Consider the following 6,000-nt stretch of genomic DNA (forward strand, 5'->3'; position numbering starts at 1 on the left):
TTGATGCTTTGCTCAAAATGCCTACCAGCCGAAGGGATTATAATGGGTATGAATTTTGGCAGCAAATAGCACCCTCAGCTGGTGTTTTCAAACCGGGGCACAGTAAGGCCTCTAAAATTGAGAGTCACTCCTTGAGATTGCTTCAAATATTAATTACAAATACAATTTTAGGAAGAGGAACTAGTGTTGGCACAATGTCTCAGTATGACTTTTTTTTTTTTGTGGTGTGCAAAAACTAGTAAAAAAGCTTCACCTGGTTATTACTTTTACCGCCATGTGCTCCGCCAAACTACTAGGGGTACTGGTAACATTGTGTTTGGAGGATTGATCACACCCATTGCACATTATTTTGGTTTTAACCCTCAAGTTCACAAGTGTACTGCTGTTACAACTGGTTTGCTATATTTGGATGGACCTCATTTGGCCAACCAAAAATTTTGTATCAAAAATGAGGCTACACAGCTTTATGAGATTCCGGCACCAACAACAACACCACCAGGCTCCCCTACTGCAATTAGCTCTTCCTCAGCATCTGAGAAACCATCTGAGCAGCCTTTTACACAACCTTCACGCCAGGTTCCACCAGCTGCATGACCTGCTTCATCAACAGCTTCTGGACCCTCCATGGCAACCCTTCTAACATTCATAGAGAATCTCAATGATGAGATCTACTCCTTTCAGCAAATGACAGATGTCTCTTTTCAAACATTAAGGGATTTAGCTTATATATATTTGGATAGAAGTGTTGAAATGCAAGACGAGTTGAAAGCCATGCAAGCTTAGCTAGAGCAGATCGAAACTAACCAGGCACTCATTTTTAGCATCATTTCTCCATAGCAACCACCAAAAGCACCACCACCTCTACAAGATGGCAAAGGCAAAGGAGTTCTCATACATAACTGACCAGCTTTTATTTTTAGTTGCTTAATTAATTAGTTTTTTTTAGTAGCTTGTTTAGTTAATATTTTGCTTATGTTGCTTTTCTTTTATTTGAAACATTTGCTTATTGAGTATTTTTTTTTTTAGTTGTTCATAAGTATATTTTTCTTTTGAATCTTTAGTGCTTTGCTCATTTGCTTTTATGTGCTACTTCGAAATTTCACTTGATGGTTATATTTTTGATCTTAACCTCCCTATTTCAACTTTTTGAGTTTAATTGATTTAATGGATTCCATTCCACTGTTTCTTTTGCAATGAGTGCAACAGCTGTCCAAATTTTATTTAATTAAATTGGCTGCAAATTCAATGAGGTAACAATTCTTATCTCAACTTGTATCACTTTCAACACAAGTTGTGCTATCACTTATGAAACATGGTAATAATTCTTTATGCATATATAGCCAAATTATCCCATTCCTTGTAATCTTTTAACATTGAGGACAATGTTCATTCTGAGTATGGGGGAGAGGGTAAATTTTTTTGCAAAAATTATTTTTCCTTTTCACTTGCATATAGTGACATACTCATTCATTACTTCATACTTGTACATATTCACTTATATACACTGCATATAGCTTCATATACTTAGTTATGCATACTTAGTTACATATAGGTTGATTATACATTTATACATTCATGAATTTCATTTATTCATTTAAAATTTTTAGATTTTTAAACCTGTCTTTGAATTCCAGAAGCCGCTTATTCAAGCAATCTAACTTACCTTTAGATGGTTAGTGGAATGAAAGTTTCAGCTGGGTACAAAGTCTTAAGCATTATTCTTTCTCTTACTTAATAGCTGAAAATTAATATATTTATCTAGGTATGCAGATTCTGATTAGTTATTTTGAGTTTAGAGTGTCTGAATAAGCCTTTAAGGAAGAAAATGGTCAATGTCGTCTCACCATTCCTCGAACAAGCATCTTAGATCTTTCAAAGCGAAATTTTTAACTTGCATTTGATAAGAATATGATTTAGACATTCCTTCATATTTTTAAACCTCATATTTAGCCTTAACCTACCTTAATTTCATTTCAACCCTTGCAAACCCCCTTGAACCTTAATTCCCTAATTTCTTTGAAACCCAAATCATTTACCTAGCCATAAAACCTAAACACTACCACCTATTTATGAGAATAATATTTTAGCAATCAAGTGCATAATAAAAAAAATAATAAAAAATAATAATAAAAAAATTTTTGGAGGATTGAAACATCTTGAAAAGTGCTAGAATAATTGTGAAAAGTTGATAAAAAATAATAAAAATAAAAAAAATAAAAAAGTATAAAAAGTAGTCCCTTTATATAATCATTATGATAGCATTTGAGATTCATTGTGAATTTCTTTCCTCTTGATATAAAAAAATGAAAAATAAAAAAAAAATAAAAAAAAGAGGAATATTGGATGCACTTTGAGTTTCATAATTAATATTATTCTCATATTTTTGTTTACCTTATTCCCTTTCTTTGTTAACCACAATTTTAACCTATTAGACCCCATTACAATCCTTAAAAAGACCTAATGATTCTTTAAAAAATGCTTATTACATTAGTAGAGTTAGATCTTTTATGCTTGCATATGGGTTTAGCAATATGATCTTTCATACATTACTCACCATCTATTTGAGATACATTGGCTATCTATTTCATTTAGGTTTATTTTGCCACAATTGACTCTTGTAGCTGGTTGGTATTTATTGCTTGGGTTGATTGGTTAATTTTTAGCTATTCTGTAATTGTTGAGAGTGATTGCTTCATTCTTTGTGCTTCGCTGGTGGGAACTTGGAATGTTGGTGGCTAGAGGTAAGTTGGTGGTTTGGATTAGTGATTTTGTGTTTTCAAAGACTGATTCTATTCCCTTCCAAATGAGTTTTAATGAAATTTTGCTTGGGGACAAGCAAGAGTTTGAGTATGGGGGAATTTGATGCATGCATTTTATATCATCATTTATGTATAATTTTTGCACATAATTTACCCTTGTTCATAGCTATTACTATAAATATTAGCATATATTTAGTCAATTTTACAATTTTACACTTCTTAGTTTAACTTTTAAAATTTATTTGTTTTGTAGGTTAAATTTGGAGAAATTTGGTGTATTTTGATCAGAGTAGCCATTTGGAAGAAATTAGAGTTGAATTGAAAAAATTTTGAAGTTGAATTAAAAAAAAAAAAAAAGGCCGAGAGCTGCACAACCTGCAGCACAACCGATTTAGCTTATGTTGCAGGATGTGTCGATCGTCAGATATGCAGTTTTTCTCAGGCAGCAGGTTTCACAACCTGCTACACAACCCGCGATACAACCGATTCAGCTTATGTCATTTTTACTGGAAATGGCTGACGTGGCATTTTCGTTACTCTGATTTTATACCTCACTTTCTCTGGAATCTTCCACCTTTTTACCCATTCTAGGGCAGATCTCTGACCCATATAAAACCTCCTTTATCTATTTCTTTAAAAAGGGAGGAAGAGAGGCATTTTTGGCAAGAAAGAAGGAGAGAAAGAGAGGAGGACGGGAACTATTTTCCAACAGCAGCAGAGGCCATTTTCTGCACTCTTCAACAGCAGATTCATCAGCATTCTTCTGGGTTTTTTTATTCCTTAACTTAGATTTTCATTATTTCTTCAATTCTACACTTGGGTTTGACTTGAAACTATGATTTGTGAGTAGTTATTTGAGATTCTAGATATGGGTTTGTAAATATTGCTTTGTATTGTGGTTTTGAACTGATTTAGTCATTTAAATGAGATTTGTTACATTTTGATTTATTACTTCTGAGCTTGTCGCCTTGCTTGATGAATGGGCCCTCATTAAGTTAAGCTTTAATCCTTAATAGATGGACTGAAAAGTGAATATTTGGATAGATAATCTTGCAATAAACTTAGTTTTCTTGGTGTTAGAGATAAGCTAAGAGGATTAAGGGGACTTTCCAAAATCAATTACAGCTTTAATTGGGTTTTTGTTAGGTTTGGAATACCGTGAAAACATGGTTTGATTTAATGAATACCAACTTTGAAATGCTTGAAAAAGGTTTCAAAGAACTAAGAATTGATTTCCCTCAAAATTGCAATTCTCATGTGTTTGGCTAAATTAGGGATAAACCACATGCAAACAATATGGAAAACCCTATCTCTAGAATCACTTTAATTTTTATTGAATTTAGATTTAATTCCTCCCAATTTCATAAATAGAAATTTCAAATTAAATTTTTGGTAATCTAGTTTAATTAATTTAGTTAATTGTTTGATTTAGTTTAAATTCCCCAAATACGAATTTTAATTTTAAATTTCATTTTTAATATCTTTAAATTTTACCATTCTAATTAGCTTATCCTTTTATTTCTAATTTAAGCACAATTCCCTGTGGGAACGATATTATTTTTAAAACTATACTACTGTGATCAGTGTACTTGTGGACACACTATCACAATTAATTAATTAATTAATTCTACTAGACTCATAAATTAATTTTATAAATAAATTTTATGTGAACATAAATATTAAGCCCATTTCATTACACATGCTATATAAATCTCATTTTCTATTTGAAATTATTAAAATACATTAATTTACAAAATATGGTGATTTCTGTTGTGATAATGCAATAGACTGATTTTTAGATAATGATATTGTATTTATTTTGCTTTGACATATAATAAAATTTTTGAGAAAGAAAATAATTGGAAGAGTAAACACTTAAATCTAAGTCTATTGAATAATACGCCTTTGAGCAACCAAGCCAAACTAAACTACAATATATATAAATTATTATTATTAATAAAGATGATGCCATGAAAAAATGGGTATAAAATTAAATCTCCTCTATTAATAATTCATCCAAAACATTACATGCTTATCATATATACATAAACTTTATATTTATTTTTAATTTTATATCTTAATATGTAAATAAACCAGAAATAATTCTCATTATATGGTAAAAATAAATATAATATAAAAAGGGAAGCAAATGCAAGTGACATTATATGCCTTTAGTTAGCCTCTTCTCCATCGACTACCCCAAAGAAGACAAAATGCTTCAAGAAAACAATACTACAGACAAGAAGAAGTTTATTCCCCAACTCATTTTATTATTATTATTATTATTATTATTATTATTATTATTATTATTATTATTATTATTATTATTATTATTATTCTTGCTTGTAAAAAAAATTGTGGACAAAGAACAAACATGGCAGGCCCTATGCAATGCATCTTTCCCGGCGCAGTGTTTTCCAATGGTCAGTAATGCCAAGGACGGCTTCCAATTCTTTAACACAAACTCGAACCCAATCGAAACAAAAACTCAAATCAAAACAGAGATCTCTGGAGAGGAAATTGAATTCATTAATCTGGAGAAAAAAAAAAGTGCAGAGAAGGTCTATACATGTACAACTATATATGTGAAACTACTTCTTGAAGCATCTATGACAACTGTAACAATTCGATAACAAACTCCCCGGCCATTTTCTTCATTCTTCATTACTGTGAACCCGAGAGCTTTCTTTCTTAATTTTTTTTTTTTACTAAATGTAGCGTTTTGAGTATCTTCTGTAAATAACTTAGAGCTGACTGCTACACACGGTTTAATCTACTAGACTTTGTATCTTTCTCACAGCTCCCTGCGACTCATTCGCAATCTTCACACCCTTCGTCAGGTTACAAGTTAAGAAACTCTGTATGTCTGGTAGCAAGTAGACGCTGTGAGGATATGTGTTGTTTTCGTTTGGCAGATCATACTTGAACACTACGAAAATCTCTTGCACGTTAGAATCAAATCATTCTGATAAGTTGATAATTAAGTGTGTGTGTGTGTGTATCATTAACTTAGAAAGGACCGTTCTTGAAAGCCCAAGCGGGGTAGTTAAAGCCAAAGGTCCAATGTGCAGAGCCACCAACAATGATCCTGTTAGGAGTATCAGAATAAGCAGTGGAGGAGAGCCGCAGTTGAAACCTTTGCTGGACGCAGCGATTCCCAGCATGGATGCACCAACCAAGAGGATGAGCCCTTGGGTATATGTTAGAGCCATACCCGCAAGCATAGAAACTGAAGATAGTT

Source organism: Hevea brasiliensis, chromosome 15 (assembly GCF_030052815.1).
Source record: "Hevea brasiliensis isolate MT/VB/25A 57/8 chromosome 15, ASM3005281v1, whole genome shotgun sequence".
In the NCBI taxonomy this organism is placed as follows: domain Eukaryota; kingdom Viridiplantae; phylum Streptophyta; class Magnoliopsida; order Malpighiales; family Euphorbiaceae; genus Hevea; species Hevea brasiliensis.